The following is a 17,462-nucleotide window of genomic DNA, read 5'->3' as shown; positions in this document are numbered from 1 at the left end:
TTGTGAAATTATTTTTTTCGTAGATATCGTAATCTGTAAACAAAGGCGGTAAATCTCGGCAAAGGAGGCCGTAGCAAATTACATACATACTTTACTTTACTCTGTTTCATTGCGAAAAAGTGGCTCAACTTCACCAGCAAATTGAACAAAATTGACCAAAATAATTATTAACCTGTTAACCGGGCAGGACGCATAAAGGCGTCTTAGATTACGTGCAGATGAGGCGTATATTTTCGATCGACTATTAAACTTGTATGTACTTGTTTTGTGCTGTTTTCTTTGTACTTCAAAAATATAAAGAATCAATATACATTTTATAGATTTTCATTCATTTGGTATTAATAAAAAATAAACATAAAATTATAGAGACCACACACGCCCGGTTAAAAGGTTAATTAGTTACCAATAAAAAGTTGAATAGTAATTAGCTCAAAAATCGTGATATAGAGAAAAAGTTTGAAATAATTTTAAAACAAACATTAGTAAAATGTCCTTTTAATCGTATTTAACTATTATTATTTTTACTCTATAACTTCGTATCTTATTGTCAATTTTGTTGGTATTTCCATATGAAAAGGCAGCAAATTTTTGCCATTAACACAGATCCACAAAAAAGATGTATGTATTAGATGTGCGGCATGTATTTTCTAATGTAGTTTTTACCACTGTACACGAATCTAAAGTCAAAATTGGGGGTCAAATGTTAAGAAATTATAAAAAAAACGACAAAATCGCCGATCTAGTAATTCTTCTTCATTATAATTAATATCTTATAATTACTGTCGTTCATATCTAAAAAGACTATGTGTGTGTATGTATGTATTGATACAATTTTTCGTCCACGTTTTAGGGCGCACGAATCAACCGATTGGAATGGTTCAAAAAGCATTCGATTTCTATTGATAGGAAGATGTGCTGATTAGTTTTTGGCAAAGACAGGTCCAGCCGTTACAGGATACGGAGCAAGAGTGCAGAAATAGAAATCGTGTTTTGAGTGAAAGGGCATCCGATTTGAATGATCTAAAAAAATTTAATTAGTAATGATTGGAAGAAGTGATCATTAGTTTTTGGCAATGGCAGGCCCAGTCATTCGAAGATACAGAGCTAAATGTGCAAAAAATGGCAGTTTTTGAGAGAACTAAGCGCCAATTTAAATTATTCAAGAACTTTCAGCTTGTTTTAACAAAATAATTGATTTTGGAAAAAAAAAATGTATCATTTTTTTGTTTTTTTTGTATATGGAAAATAATTCAGATTTTATTTTTAATTTTGACTAAGTTCTAATATACTTTAAACAAATAATTTTACTTTGCAATTCAGTTTATATATTTCCTATAAATATTAGACAATGTTACAATATTAATAATAATCTATTAGAAAACATTCAGTATTCCTCGAACATTTCGTTACGGTACGGGAAGTTCCAGCAATTTGCCTTAAGGCACGATGCCATACACCCCACTAGTTTTTGTATAATTCATCAGTAATATGCAAACATACGCCGCACACCCACAGCACAGGCAACATTTTTTGTGGACCTGTGTAATTAACGAGTAATAAATCAAAAATATCTAATGCTACTACAATTAAAAATACGTACAATCGATTCACTTATAATGTCACATCGTGTTTTCAATTAAATTAAAATCCAATAAACAATCTTCTTTAAAGGAAGTAGCAAAAATATAATATTAATAACACTAACTACAAATGCAAACCATTCACAACCACTTTCACTTTTGAAGCTTATAGTCAGTCGTCTATCACTTTAGAAATTATATCCTGTAACTATCCAAACTTGCACTATTATAGGTAAATATTTTTTATGCAGTTAAAAATATTTCCATGTATATAATAAAATTCATTTCATTGATATTAGATATAATTTCATACTATGCACTTTTCTAAAACCGAACCGGCACCTCGTGATTTGACACCATACTACACTACAATGAGCCGGCACGTACAACTGCACAACAGTCATTGCTCGTTGAGTCATAGCATTATTATCGTCGCATTGAACGTGAAATTTATCCTCGCCTAAATAAACATCCAATTATACACAAAAGAATCGTATTATCGATACTTACTCTAAATGAATTCATAGAATTCATTCATAAATTTTGACAAATAACCAGAAGATAATGTGATCTGTCGCCATATCAAGAAACAGATGCCCTGATGGTTGTAGATCATTTGAAGCTGTTTAATAGATTTTGTACTGGATTAAGTTTATTCATAAATGGATATGCAAAAAATAAGCTAAAAAAAGTATTTTTCGAATGAATGAAATGTGGCTTGTTGTTATGACAGCCTTATATTTTTCGCTTCAACGCACAAAGAGATTTTGGAATATTCTTGTGTGGTTTATTCATTGTCAATACTCGCAATTGAAGAAGAATTGAAGAAAATGTTTTATTATTTTGTTTCTCTAAAAGATACAACATATTGTGTTTGAATAAGCCCGCGAAAGTAACAATGCAATTGTGAGAATATGTATTATTATATTTTATTATAATGGAATATTTCCATTTATATAAAAAGGTGATATTTAATAGTGATCATTAAACCAGGCTAAAACGAAAAATTCTCAATGATCTCATAAATAGCCATTTATAAACGCTAATATTAATATTATTATTATTATTATTATCTTATTATTTCTAATATTGTTATTTTGTTATATTTTATTGTTTTTCTAGTATTATTTTTTATTCAGAAATTTTATTTATAATTTTATTTTATTATTATTTGCTTTTATTTTATATTAAACATCATACAACGGATATCATTTTAATGTAAATTCTATCCTTCGTACTCTTATTTTTATTTCTTACATTATTGCTAGATGTTATATTATTTAACAGTTGTAATAAATATTGTAAATAAAAAAAAGTCAACCCGTCCATGTCTGATCGTATGCATTTCCATAATAAAATTTGAGCGTTGGAAAATTTAGTACATCTAGTAAAATTGCACTTAGTTAGATTAGCTTCAGTCTAATATAACATAATTTGCGTCTTAGATTTAGTATTATTAGTCTTAGATTAGCATCAGTATAAAATTATCATATCACTTGCTAAACTAAGAAGATCTCATTGGAGTTCTTCTTAGACATCGTTCTCAAATATTGTCAATTTAGCTTATAGGAATCTTTATTTCTGACTGCTATATAAAACAGAGTTAAATCTAGTAAAATCATATTTTAATACCTAAATTTTTACATTTAATAGTAAGTTTAGGGCTCGCCCTTAGGTAAATAGCTGGAACGACTGGACTGAACAGAGTCTCTGGTTCGAACCTTGCTTGGAGCAGCCTGTGTCAAGCAGCAGTGAAATGGGTTTTCACTTGGAAATATAGATAGCAATGTTCTCAAGTGAAAATAGCTCTTGGGTAATACTGCATTAATAGTAAGTGATCACCATTACCTATATTGTGATAATCAAATTGATCACATATGGATAGGTAAATTATTCGGGTTGCAGTATATAATGAAACTACTTAGTTAGTGAATAATTCATCACATCAGGTTATAGACTTTTTTATTTCTGATCGTTGTTCAAATAAATAATTATATATCAAAACATATATATTAAGTTTCGGCACTGCTCGAGATCTTTAGTTCAAGAAGACTGAAGAGAAAATTTACAGGTGATTTATGTTTAATTAATTAGTTAACTAGTCAATAGGAACAGAGTTCTATTATTTTTATTATGATCATTTCTATAACTATTGTTTATTATAATAATAATTATTAATATTTTTTCCTAAAGTTTTCTTCTTCATATTTATTATTTATTTATTTAGTTTCTCTTTTATTTTAACTTATATTTTTATTTGCTAAGGTTTAGATGATGTATCTACTGTAACTCATAGAATACTTATTTTATTATTATTATTATTATTATTATTAGCATTTCTGTAACTATTGTTTATTATAATAATAATTATTTGCATCATTACTTTTATTTATTATTTTTTTACTACTGTTTTCTTATTTTTTAGTCAGTCGCCGCAGTCAATTTTTTCATTTTGAATTACGCTTCTACAACAAATTTTAAATAAAAATGTAAAATTTCTACGCGGGTTTGAAATAATATCTCACCTTTCCGACTACCTCTGGATTAGCACAAATATTTCTGGACTAAAACTGGCCAAATCGGTTTAGCTTTCTTCGAGTTTTAGCAAATCTAACATAACATCGAGTTCCATTTTTGTATATAAGATTAGACCAAAAATATGATTGCAGTCGAAAAAAGTTTCCTTTGGGCACTGCGGTGTGAATTAGCAACGAGAAGTTTGTTTTATACTTTCCTTTACCAGTTGGAGTTCAGTTCACGGACCTGTCCTTCGACAGAGCATATTTTATTACATATACATAAGTAAATATATAAATTAAAATAATATGACATATTATAAAACGTGCTTTTATTTGCGCAAATAATAAATATTTACAGATATTTATGAAACCATTACAGATGGTTACACAAGAAATTCAACATTACTCTATTATTGCAATTATTGGAATTTTTCTGCCAGCTAAGCAAAATTAACTATCGTTTAGGTCCTGTATAATTCCACTAAATAAGTAAACTAAGTTAAATAAACTATAGTCATATTATTTTCAAAATAAATTTACATTTTATATATTATAACTACATCTGAAATATTCCATGATACGATTGGTATGTGTCACTCAGGGAGCTTTATTTATCAAACTAAACCTCGAAATTGGAGACTTTCACAGTTATTTGTTGTCTAGACAGACATGGGGCAATGGAAACGCTACGTCCCATCTCTCGCAATACGCCCTCGCCACGAACAAAATCGATAAAAGTTACAAATAACATTATACGAAATTGTACTCTTTTGTAAAGATACAGAAATAGAAGATTCACGTTTTGCTAATTTAAACATTTAATTCTTATATATTTAATTTACAATTTATATAAATATAAATATAAACATTTCATCTACAGATACCCTACAGGAGGATTCTATGTGATATAGACTTGATATCGTACACAACTGATAATCAATGATTCTAAATTCCAATTGGAATCTTTTTGTTAGAAAAAACTTTACATATATTATTATTAAACTAGACGTTTTTGATTACCTACTGTACCTATCCATCATCATTTAATTAAACTAGTCTACAATGTGTTTTTGGTCAACATAATCTAAAGGTTCTCATATGCAGACATTATTGTGTTCAGACAATTATTAAACTATAGTAAACCACATATTAGAATAGAATGTGTTGCTGGCGATATATCTTGGTATAATCGAGATTCTGTCCAAAACAGAAATTAACAGACCTGAAGATTTTATATATATAGTGGTTATATCTGAATGAAGATTATAATGCAATTAATTTTGATTAATGATAATTATTATGTCTGCACTGAGTTTTTCGTAATGGATAAATGAACCGCAAATTGTAATAGAGAATAATAGAAAGACGCGGATTTGGAGAAAAATATTTTCTTATTTTCGAAAAGTCAATGTTTAAATTCATATATTTTTATAGAAAACTAGCAAACCGGGCGAACTCCGTTTGACCCCCAGATGGTTTCATTTTATGTAACATTTCGTTTGGTGATTAAAAGATGAAGAAAAAAATTGCCTGCTGTTGAAATTGAATAAAAAGTTGCACAATACACGTGATTGATTTGATGGTTTCCAATTGAAATATTGGAAAACGATAAATTGTTTTTTTTTTTACTTTTTTGCACAATTTCACAGTGAACACAATGCCGGTTTGTCTCATGAAATTAACTGAGCAGAGAACAATAAGTAGCTGTCAAACAAATGAGTAACAGTCAAACAAAAAATATTAGTTTGTAGTGCATACCAAGTATCAGGATGACGCTGTATGTGAAAAAAGAAAAAGTGTTCTCCGCTTTTCTGTTGAAATTTTCTTCAATTTTCTTTGCTATAAAACCTCAGGGAGTCCGAGACCTTTCCAACGAATGCAAAATCTTCGAAATCGGTTCGTGCGTTCTGGAGTTAGATATTGTATTTTGAATAAAAAAAAGTTAATATTACTTTATTCACTTCCTCAAATAGAACTCCCCAGAGTAAAATTGAAATTATTTTTTGTCTCTTTAAATTTCTTTTTCTCTATTTTGTGGCAATATCTTCTAAGATATTGGGTACGACGGTGGCTTAATAAATAATTGACACAAAAATAAGAGTAGTTGACCACTGGGTTGCACCTTTTGAGAACAATATTTATCTAAGCCACAATTACAGCTGGTAGAACATGTAGTTCAGATTGCTGTTAAAATAGAATTAAAAAAAGCTTATGATACATTGTACTTGTTTGCTATTTAAAAAAAAATAAAAAACACTATTCACTTGCATTCAAAAGTGATTTGTCATTTCACATAGTCATATAAACGCATTCAATAAATTTGAGATTTCGGATAACTAGATTGCAATATGCATAAGACGAATAAACGTGACATCTCACAATCCAGTTCATAAAAGCGCAGGAAGTTCTACAAAGAGCCCATTATAAATAGCTCTTTCTAAAACCCGGTTGATTCATGACAAACAACTTTATATTCCTTTTGTCGTTGTTGGACAAGCAAAATACCAAAATGCGTCATATTGCCTCCGGAATAAATGATACAAAAGTAAATAAGGTTAATTTGGACATGGTGATCGGCATGTCAGTCATATGTGTCTGACGGTAATAATTTTGACAGTAGCCATATGTCTGACATTAGCAATTTGGTAGAAGGCTACGTTAATCCTAGATGTCCGACGCAAACGATACATTTGCAGTATGTTTTGAAAAATTGGCCTATCAGGAACAAAACCTGAGAATTTCTTGCGTCAGACATGACTGACACGGATTGTAGAGACAAAAAGTTTTTATACAAGGCCATGTAAGACATATACGTGGGACTTAGAAAATAGTGTTTTCCAAGAATTTTGAAAAAAAAAGTTTGATACATTAGGTTTCTTAGATACATACGTTCAGACGTATTTTCGTTTTATTATATTGGCCATGAAGGTGACAATCTTCATGGCATTGAGCTTTCACACTGGATGGTTGCTACCGTGGTAGAGGGAGTAGCGGATAGTTTAATGAGACTATTTGTTCACTTCTAAAAGAGAAGTCCGCGAAACAACATGTCTAATAAATAAATAAATAAATATATCTTCTTTCATTAGAACTTATTAGTAATAAATCAGTGACTGGAATAAGAACTGCAACAAATACATAATATAGAAATAAATCAGCGTTTAATACAGTCCACAGCTATAAAGGTTAAAATATAACCCAACAACCTGGGTTTATGGAAGGAGAGTTTTAATAAATTTCATAACTAAGTATCATAAATACAACATGTTTTATTAATTTATCTAATAAAGATACCATGGCACATATGATTTGTTTTCTAATATTTTTGTGGCGATCAACGTTAAAGAAATCACTTGAGTGCTCATATTTTGAGGGCAGTAATCAATATTAGTATTTCATTTTATATAGATATATCAAAATTATATGCTGACGTGCCCCTCAAATAATTACCGAGCATATAAAAAGATCATTAGCCCTAAAGTACTAAACTTTTCTCCATTAATGGCGAACATCAGAAAATAATTTAAAAGACGAAGATATATTAAATACTTCCCTAATAAAAATTTCCGCTTTAAAATTGAGCAATAAATGGAGTTTTATAAACTCCATAACCATGTTATTGAATTTAGCTAAATAAAATATGTGCCTTAAATAAATAATTTAGGAAGTCGTCAAAACCGTTCATCGTCGACGTAAAATTGCCTATCGCGATTTAAACATAAAACGGAATCTGATACGAACAGAAATGTGAAATCGCTGTTGGCATGAGCTATAAGCGGATGTGCGCGTTCGCACACGACCAACAGGTATACCGTAATAAGCGGAGAGCTTTAGGACATTCGATACAGGTGTACAACTTCTTTTAGAACACGTAATGGGAAAATGAATGAATTAGAATTTATCTAAATCTTATTGAAGTAGATGATTAACACGTTCGCGAATGTGAATGTTATAGCATTCATTCTCATTGTGATGGCAGACATAGGTCATAGGTAGCATGTTCGACTCACATCCCGGAGATCGTTGATTCGATTCCAGGCACTTCCTAATAAAATAATGAATTGTAATAACGAATTTGTATATGATAATATATAATTGTAATTGAAAAGTTAGTATGTACGAAAAAAACAGTATCAAGCTAAAAAAATTCGTCATAATTAGAAGAAGACGCAATAGCATTAGTAGAAAAAATGAACAATATGGATTTAGAAGAAAGAAGAATGAGTTAAAAATGAAGATAATGTAAAACGAATTAATAGAAGAAGTATATGAAGTAAATAATGTCTTGACTTAGAATTTGAAATGTTGAGTTAAAATTAATTAGAATTAGAAGTAAGAAAAGGAATTAAAAAATAATGTTGAATGAATAAAAGCAATGTTGTAGGTGGCTAAATGCTCCATGTAAGCGAGGCCAATAAAAAAAACAAGTATAAATTAAATATAGTATACTTTACTATAAAAAATATGCTCACATACAAACATGACACATATAGTTAACACATTTTATAGCAATTAAATTTACTATATAGATTTGTTTAAAAATAATTGATGTAGAATGATGTGGATGCTATAGCATTCAAATTGCAAAGTCAATTATTTTGAATTCAATTTTTTTATAACCTTACGTCTTTGTAATTGTTGTACCTGCCAAGGTAATAATTAACAGATTCTTCCAGTATTTTATCTCTTTCTGTTTATATAAGTGAAATAGAAGCGCAATACTTGATGTGGATGCTATAGCACTCATCGTATATAACGATTAAAATATGATAAACCGACTTTGTAAAAGGTGTTTAATCAAATTTCGGATATAACAACCGATTTAAAAATAAAATGACTGCCAAATTTTGTATTTTTTTTTGTAATTTCTAAGGGTGAAGATTTTTCATAGTTGAAATTGCAAATTTAACACAAACTAAGCTTCGAATAATGAACACTATGTGGAGTATGATTATTTTACACAATATTTCATTAAAATTTAGGTTGCCTAGCCCAATAGCTTTATATTATTTTTAACTTTGTAAGATTTAGATATTGGAATATATTTAATCAGATATTTAACCAAGATTAAAATATAGTTAAGCTAGTGGGGTGTATGGTATCGTGCTTTAAGGCAAATTGCCGGTACTTCCCAAAGTGTAGCAATCTTTTTCTAAAAAAATGTGAATGTAGAATGATATTTGTAGAGTCAAGTTTAGAAGATCATTATTAAACAAATGCATGAAGAAAAATATTGTGTATTTATTGAAAACAACAGTTTATTAAGAAATTAACACTTCCTTATGCATGTGCATACATATTTTCTTAAATTACATTACATACACATACTAAACTTAAATTAAACATGCAAAAAATCAAATTGTAGGTATGTAATGTACATACATATAAATTGGTCGCTTTTAATAGTCCGGATAATCGCAAATCTATATAACTTAGGTCCGGATAAACGTATATTGAATATTAATAGATAATAATAACAGTTAATAATAGATAAAAAATAGATAAATAGATAAATTGTATGAATAGATGCACTGTCGCAATCCATTTTTTAAAATGTAAATTTAATTTAACTAATTTGGTCAGTCAAAATATAGAAGATTATCATATAAACAAGTTTATTACATTAGTATCAAATTTAAAAATTTTAATGCATTGTGTAAATATTATTTCACATAGTGTTTATAATTAGTTCAGCAAAATAGCATGTTCGTTCGTTAAATAAAACAATATTGTTATAGAAGATTATTTGGTAAAATTTAACCAATTTTATTTTATCGCCAGCTCTCCGACTATTATTCATTAACGATGTACTTACATGAGAGAACAGGTATAAATAATACGAATACCAGTCCAATCTGATCTTAGCCAAGAAACCATCGAATTATATCCACTACTATATGTACAACATGAAATAAAATATATTCTACCTGGACTAAATATTGAATGAATATTTCTTTATGATAGAAGTTGTGATTTATTTCGGCCAATGCCTCGAGTGAATTGCAAAAAAACAATGTTTTTTATTTGCTAATCGCAGACCAAACGTCATTTATAATTAATTTGAATACATTCATGTGAAAAAAATCATTTTGGATAATTAAATAAAAAAAATCAATCTTTTAAATTCGGAAGTATAGTATGTCTATAGGAAGTACTAAATTGAGAATTAACACTTACAATTAGATGACAGGCAGCAGAATGTTGTGACTACATTTGAATTACAAATATTGCTAGAACAATAACAATAATAAACATTTTAGAAATCTTCATAAAATTAGTTTTCTGTGAATAGTTCAAAGTTTACAGACTTGAATCTTAAAGAATAATCGAGAGTTCAATAAGATGTAGAGCTATTATTTTATAAATGCTCATTTCAAATTGAAATAATATTATTTTAGACCTTCAAAAAAAATTATGTTTATATTTCAAAGATTTTTGAACGTTTTGGCATACCTTATGCAAGAAAAAATAGATAAGGTGTGTGTGTATATGTGTATGTGTGTAATACAAACTTTCGTCGACGATTTCGAGAACACGGATCAACCGATTTCAGTAATTCAAAAAACATACGATTTCTATTGATAGAGACGTGCTGATTAGTTTTTGGCAGGTCTACCAGCCCCTTTGAAGATACAGGAAAATGGCTAAAATTTGTAATTCAGTTTTTGAGAGAACGAAATGTTCGATTAGAATGATTTAAACAGCATTTTTCTTGCGGTCAAAATGTTTGCGGTCAAAAATAATCATAAATATACGCATCAAATTATCAGACATTTTATAGAAACTTTAATAATAAGTACAAATTTTGTATACATTTCTTTGGATTCCGTACCAAGATTTATAATGTTTAACCGTTAGGCAGCGACGCAGCGCTTACGCGCTCAGCCATTACGTTTCTAAAGCAGATACTCATCGCGAGTGCTTTAAAAAAACTTTTAAAAAAGTTTTCGAAAAATCTTAAAGCTTTTAAAAATTTTAACATACGGTACGGGAAGTACTAGCAATTTGCCTTAAAGCACGATGCCATGCACCACTAGTCCCATGTTGCTCGAAAAATGTTTCATTGTATACAAATTTGATCGTTTTATCTTTCCAGAAATTTTCTATTAAAGAAATGACAACAATAGTCTTCACCTTCCTCATATAATCTTGCATCAACGACCCAGTTTTCTCGTCATCGCATTGTGTTTCGGGCAAAGATTCCATTTACTTCGGAGACTCCAAATTAACATCTCTTAATTAACGGCGAACTTTTGCGCTTCAGTAAAGTTATTTTTGAATTCGAATTGAATTCAGCTGTAACCGGTAATGTAGTTATTTGTATGTATTATTACCTTTACCTCTGAAATTAATTGACAGCTTTGAAAATATGTCTTATCTTATTACGAGGTTTTTAATTAGAATAATGGTTATGCGTTCGTAAGAAAATTGATCAAATTTGGTAAAGAATTCATATGCAGAATAGTGAAATGTATCAGCAATTTGAAAATGACTATTACCATAATAAAACAAAATTCGAAGGTTACTCTTTAGGCAAATTAAAGTTGTTTGTTGAGAATAGGGTAGTGGAATTTTAAACAAATAAAGTACAAATAACAAAAGGCAAATTTAAATGTAACATTATTTTTGAAATAATACAAAAATATTTATATTTCCAAATAATTACTGCAATACAAGAAGTAGTTGTATATTTTAGTACTTATGTTGGTTGCTTCAATTTTTAAATTTTAAATTCATTTTAGTAAAAAAAAAATAGCGGTCGTCTATAGAATCAGAGCTACTGAAAACACATGAGTTCGCTCATAAAATCGTTTATGGTGATTTTAATATTCAATATAATCTTTAATTTCGAATAATATACTCTCCTTTTAGTATTTACTTTTCTGTATTTTTATTCACTTTAGTATTGTAATATAGTTGTATTGTTAAATCTATCATTCATGTGTTGGTAAGTACGTGCTAACAAATTGTTTTTGCATAATATAAATTGTCCAAACATGAAACCTTGAACATTGATATGTATTAAATAATCCAAACTAAAATATTCCACATTATTGTACATTCGTGGCATTTTATGTTATATTGTATATATAACAATATTATACAAATTGATTAAATAGAAATTATGACACAATTCACGAACATTGCTTTTCGCGATACTAAATGACGATGCATTGTGCTAATATCTACTTTAGAATTTGTAATGACTAGACAAAATTATCAGTTTTTTTATTTGAACGAATGCATTTATTTTTATACAAACATAACATTGTAAAATCATATTTTCAAGCCATTGCTGTCAATTATTAATCTTGAAACTTAAAAGCTCTGATGTATCTAGCAATACTACTTACTTCCCTAAATATGCATCCTTCGTCATTTCAATTAGGATATTAATTAATCAATATATACAAGCTGCTCCCTAAGGCAGATAAAACTGTCACACTAAGTAAAAATATAATTAATGATTTTAATTTTCTGAATTTCAGAGATCTTCAATCAGTCAACATAAAGGAATAAATACAGTGTTCATTAGGCACTTCTATAATTTTTGCGTTACTAATTTTTAAACCAATATGCAGATTGCATGTTAAAAACTAGATACAAAAATATTTTAAGCCTCAAGATTTTAGCGTTATTCTAAATAAATCTTCAAGAAGAATTCGCTAAAACACAGTTTACTGACCGCAAGTCGAATTCCTTATAGAATGATTTCATTGTTTTATATGTTTCGCAGGTCAAATAACACGTCACTCATGGTTTGTTTTTGAAATCATAGCTTAGTTTGTTCATTTAAACCGTTATTTTGTTTCAGATATTATAGCTTATATTATGTAGAATTATAAATAAAGATTAAATTACTAGATTTCAGTTCTACTTGTATAGATTTACAAAATAATAACTCAATTCCAAATGTGAATATATCAAAATTCAATTTATCACAAACGAATTCTTATAAACATATGAAATCATAGCTTAGTTTATTCAATTAAACCATTACTCTGTTTTAGATATTATATCTTATATGATGTATAATTCCGAATAATAATAAAATAACTAGATTATTTCATTTTCACTTATATAGTTTAAAAAATAATAACTCAATTACAAACACATGAATATGTTTTTAAAATGTAATTTTTTCGCAAACGAAATCTTATGAACTTATATTATTTTAAATATTATCTCTTATTTGATGTTTAATTCTAAACAAAGATAAAATTAGTAGATAATTTCATTTCTCTTGTATAGTTTATAAAATAATAACTCAATTACAAACACGTGAATATATGTTTTCAAAATGCAATTTATCACAAATGAAATCTTATAAACATATGCTGTCATAGCTTAGTTTATTTATCTAAACAATTATATTATTTTAAATATTATCTCTTGTATAATGTTTAATTCTGAATAAAGATAAAATTCGTAGATAATTTCATATCTACTTGTATAGTTTATAAAATAATAACTCATGTGAATATACGTTTTTAGATAACAATTTATCACTAATAAAATCTCATATAAACTTATATGAATGACAGGCAAATCGCAATAAATAAGGGTGCATCAATAATTGTTAAACTGTTTATTAAACTTATAATTGTTTATATAGTTGCTGTAAACATATGTTTTGTTTAATTTATACACCTGCATTATGACATTTTACGTTCTTATTCGTAATTAGGTCTAATTATGATATAATTAATACACCAATTTGAGTTGGTATGAAAATAGCTTAAAAAGAAAAATGTACTTTACTGTGTTATATAAATAAAGGAGGTTTATAAATAAGGCACTTCTATGCCATTTTTACGACTCAAATTTTAAAATAAAACTAGTGAAGCACGGCATCGCGCCTGAAGGCAAATTGCTGGAACTTCCCGTACCAAAAATTAGAATTTCGAAATTAGATTAATTTTTCTTTTAGAACTCAGAAAAAAATCGATTCTTGAGATTTTTTGATTTTTTGAGAAAAATTGACCCCTTTGAAAATTTTGTTTTTTTTCATACCTTGAAATATTTTGGGAATTTTGAACTACTTTTCAAAGCAATCGCGATACGTTAGCTGCGTAGAAACGAAATATCTGAAAAATGTGATAATTTGATGTGCATACGTTTAATGATGATTTGTGTCCAAATGGCATTATGTTTAACTTTTTTTTTGTGGATCTCCGAAACCGCTAGGCCATACTTTTCTTTCATCAGAAAAATTTCATCAGTTCTATATTTCGTAAATACAAATAAAATGTTTTTTGAATCGTACAAATCGGCCGCTCCGTTCTCTCAAAGAACCAATTACCGTTTTTCGCACTTTTTCCTTCGTACCTTCGAAACAATCCGACCTGCCTTTGCCAAAAACTAATTAGCACGTTACCTTATTAACACGAATCGAATGTTTCTTGAATTATTCAAATCGGTCGACTCGTGTTCCCGAAATCATCGAAAAGAATTTATATCCGCACACACACATACATCAATTTTTTCTAAGGTATGCCAAAATGTTAATTTTCGATTTTTTTGCGATTACTATAACTTACCCTAAAGGAAGATAATAATAAGCGCATTGGTAAAGTTTTTTTTATTATTTCAGACAGTAATCAGAATTTGGTGCAAAAAAAGGCTACTGCCGGTACAGTACTCCAAGAATTCTGAAAATTGGTAATCTTATAGATTTCGAGATTCTCTTTACGAAAATCAACTTTGCCACCTCAAATTTGAACGGCAAGTTGCCGCCATATTGGAAAAATGGCGTCAAATGGCGTTTTTTGATTTTCGTAAAGAGCACCTCAAATCTATAAGATTACCAATTTTCAGAATTCCCGGAGTACTGTACCGGCAAAACGACCAAATGACTGACTAGTTGTGCTGATTTGATTTAATACAAATGGCAACTCAAACAGTTGTCCCATCTCTAGGTGATAGACTATTATTACAATTTCTGTAATAGGACCAATATTTATTGAAGCAGCAACACCGGATCTGAGCTATTTTCACTTGCAACCATATTGCTATCTGTATTTCCATATGAAAATCGTTGTCATCGAATCGAACCTGGGACCTGATTCAAGTCCAGTCGTTCTAACCACTCACCTACGAGCGAGCCCAGTAAAGAAAATTTAATATTTTTATATGTCTCTGCAGTTTTATGGCAATATTGATATGAAAATAAAAAATAAAGGAGCGCGTAATAAAAAATGTATGCTATGATGAAAACAAAATAAAATAATCAGTAGAAGAAACTGTAGAAAAATGCATCATTTTCCTTTTGGCAACGAGACAATAACGGTTCAGTGCATCCAGTACAAAGTTCGCAGATGAAAGCGTCTGCCACATTTCTCTATTTGTATTCTATTAATAACAATTTTATCGTCAATGCCGCGACGCAGATAGCGACAAAATCACTTTTGTTTGCCTTACTGTCGACACCAGCGTCTGATAAAAACGTCTAGTCCTAATCTCTATCAGCTGTTGCCTAGTTTGCAGGTGAATTTAATAAACTTGATAATGAAACGATTATCCATAGAAGAATTTAGTCTTGCACATTACAAAACCACTTGACGGTTCAGTGACTTCAAATATAATCGTTTACGTTTCTAACTATAGATATAAATTTTGTTAGTTATTGAAACGTCTGACCAGATATACTTGTTCGTGAAATCAGAGAATTTTATTACCAATTTTAATCCTTGAACTGCAACAGCACACATATTTTGCATAACCTTGAAGGTTAATAAAATATTTAATAAAAATATTAACCTAATAAAGATTAATAAATTTGTCGGATTTTAAAAACCGGTTTTTCAAAAGAAAATTATGGAATTCGATAACCAGTTTTTTAGTCAATAAATACACCAATACTTGTAAAAATTCTGCATACAACAAATGATTGTTTCTAAAGTTAACTAATCCTGATTATTTACTATTTTTTGTTCTAATAAATTGCATAAAAACTGCTTTTAATCACTCGAATATTGTAGGTATTTTTTTTTTGTTCTAATTATTAAAGAAAATACTATTCAAAACCCTATTAAATATATATATATATATATATATATATATCTATTTTTTGTAAAAAAAAAATACGTCACAAAATTGAGAATTACTTATATTTTAAAGAATTACAATTTAATTTTCTTACCCATCCATTTATATAAAATTCATCATACAACTGTTTAACAAAAATGGAAAATATAATATTAGCTTTATTTAAAATCGCTTTGCTAGTTAATTATTCAATCGTCCATACTTAATAAAAATCTGATTAATAAATAAGAATCGATAGTAATGTTTTATATAACGAGGTTAAGAATCAACTCTAATTGACGAATATACTCGTCATGGTAAAGCCACAGAATTTTGTGTATTAACCATTGGTTATTTGGATTGCAATTTTTGAAAAAAAGAAAAAATGTATTTTCAAATTTCAAAATATTTAGAATATTTTGAGGCTAAAATAAATAGTTGCAAGTGACATTTTACTTACTTTACAGTTATCTCTTTACATGTTATCTCAATTCTGACAACACAAAAATTAGCATATACAGTACCACGATTAACCGAACTAATTGTTGTCGATGGGCATTCGGATAATTAAAAATCCGGATAATCGAATGTATGAAATAAAGTTGTGTATTTATTAAAAATAATAATTGCATACATAGATATCAACGGCAATCAATGTTTATTAAGAAATTAACACTTCCTTATGCATGTACATACATATTTTCTTCGATACATTACATACGTGTACTAAATTGCAGCATTAATCATGCTAAAATTTGAATTATAGGTATGTACATACATAGAAATTAGTCGCCGTTAGTAGTCCGGATAATCGCGAATCCGTATAACCGAGGTCCGGATAATCGAGGTTCTACTGTAGGTCGACACAGTTAACTATTTCAATAAGTAATTTTATACTTAAGTGCCTTACCAAATTTATGGAACAAATTAATAACTGTACATTTTTCAATTACATCATAATTTTGGAGTGTTAAAGTTTCCTGCATTAATTGAATATTTAAGCTTAGCCGCAGAATCGCTCTTTTGTCCCGCATTCTCGTTAAAGCTCGTCAAAGACAGCATTCCTAAGCCAAGCATGTGCGAACACCTGCAGCTTAAGAATTCTGCAAACCGGCGACAAAGACAGAGGAATGATGTCGTTATTAATTTTATTGTTTTATTATATTTATTCAGTTATTTTGCATTCTCTAGAATACTTCAGAATTCGTGTAAAATACTGCGCCATAATAGAACATGATATTCAAGAAAAATTTAGTTACACTTCCCATTAATTATACCTCACTTTAACCATTCATTATGAGTACGGACATGTAGAACCAATGAAATATTCGGATAT

Source organism: Ctenocephalides felis, unplaced genomic scaffold (genome assembly GCF_003426905.1).
Source record: "Ctenocephalides felis isolate EL2017-DRISC unplaced genomic scaffold, ASM342690v1 CF-g0.4_SCAFFOLD_00845, whole genome shotgun sequence".
Classification (NCBI taxonomy): Eukaryota; Metazoa; Arthropoda; class Insecta; order Siphonaptera; family Pulicidae; genus Ctenocephalides; species Ctenocephalides felis.
This window is presented reverse-complemented; position numbering follows the sequence as displayed.